Source organism: Castanea sativa, chromosome 11 (genome assembly GCF_040712315.1).
Source record: "Castanea sativa cultivar Marrone di Chiusa Pesio chromosome 11, ASM4071231v1".
In the NCBI taxonomy this organism is placed as follows: domain Eukaryota; kingdom Viridiplantae; phylum Streptophyta; class Magnoliopsida; order Fagales; family Fagaceae; genus Castanea; species Castanea sativa.
Window position 1 is genome coordinate 7,145,208 of NC_134023.1, and position 1,201 is coordinate 7,146,408.

The following is a 1,201-nucleotide window of genomic DNA, read 5'->3' on the forward strand; positions in this document are numbered from 1 at the left end:
ACTCTACAATATCCGTAGATGAACTTACAGCAGAAACCTTCTACCACTTCAGAACCTCTAAACTCTTCAATATATGAACGCTACCCTTTTGCACAGATCCCAGTATGTGGCTAACCAAAGATGCTCGGCTCCCAGTACGTGACTAACACACCAACTTGAAGAAGATGTTGGCTGCATAGTTCTTCACTTCATTAACAATGAAGATTAAGAAGCACTTGGTTACAAAACCCTAAGGCGCAAAGACGCAGTAACTTCTTTCAGAGAGAATAAGGCACTCGGTCACCTTTTGCATGTGTTCTCCTTGTATTCTCTTATGTGATGGCCTTTAAAATAAACCTTGTATATGTCTAAGGTTGTGAGAAAAGAAACTCTACACATACATGTCAGGATGGGCCAAAAATCAAATCTGGAAATCTGAATTCCATAATTCGTGATAGATACATCTGTCAAGCAACTGTCGAGACATCGATAGATAGTATCTATCAAGAGCTGTTGAGACTCATTAAACCTCGATAAATATTATTTGTTGAGAACTGTCGGAAATCTGTCCAGCTTTAATGAACAACCCTTCTTTACTTGTTTCTTGATCTAATCTTCATGGATTTAATACTTGACTTGAACAACATGTTTCTTGAAGTATTAAACACATCCTAGATTTACCCAATTATAAGTAAAGTGTGTTTTATTAAAAGATTAACCAATACTATAATGACATATGTTCCTAACATGATTCACATATGTCCTAACACAGCCAATCTTATTAGCATTGAAACTAAGAATATACAAATAAACTATCTAAAAGCAAAGATTAGAAAACCCAAAAGTTAAATATAATGATGGTTGATGGAGGAGGAACTTACTAGTAAAAAATTGTGGATACTTTTTAGGCCACATGGTAGCTTCTATCAAAACCGCTTTGCAAGTCTCAATTCCGCCTACATCATTCAACTTCAGGAACGAGTCCGAAAGGCGAATCCCGAATTCTGCTGCACGAGTTATAGAGGATTCAGGAACTTTTATAATGGGAAAGAAATTTTTTGTCAAAACTGCTCAAAATGCCTTCAAATAAAGTTCATAAGACTCTTGTTTATCTTAGTCGTTACTGTTTTCATCTGCCTTAACTGCCTTAGGCAGTTTACAATGAAACTATTCCCTTAAATTATTCTCCTAAAGGCCAAAGCGCTATTTTTAATAATAAATA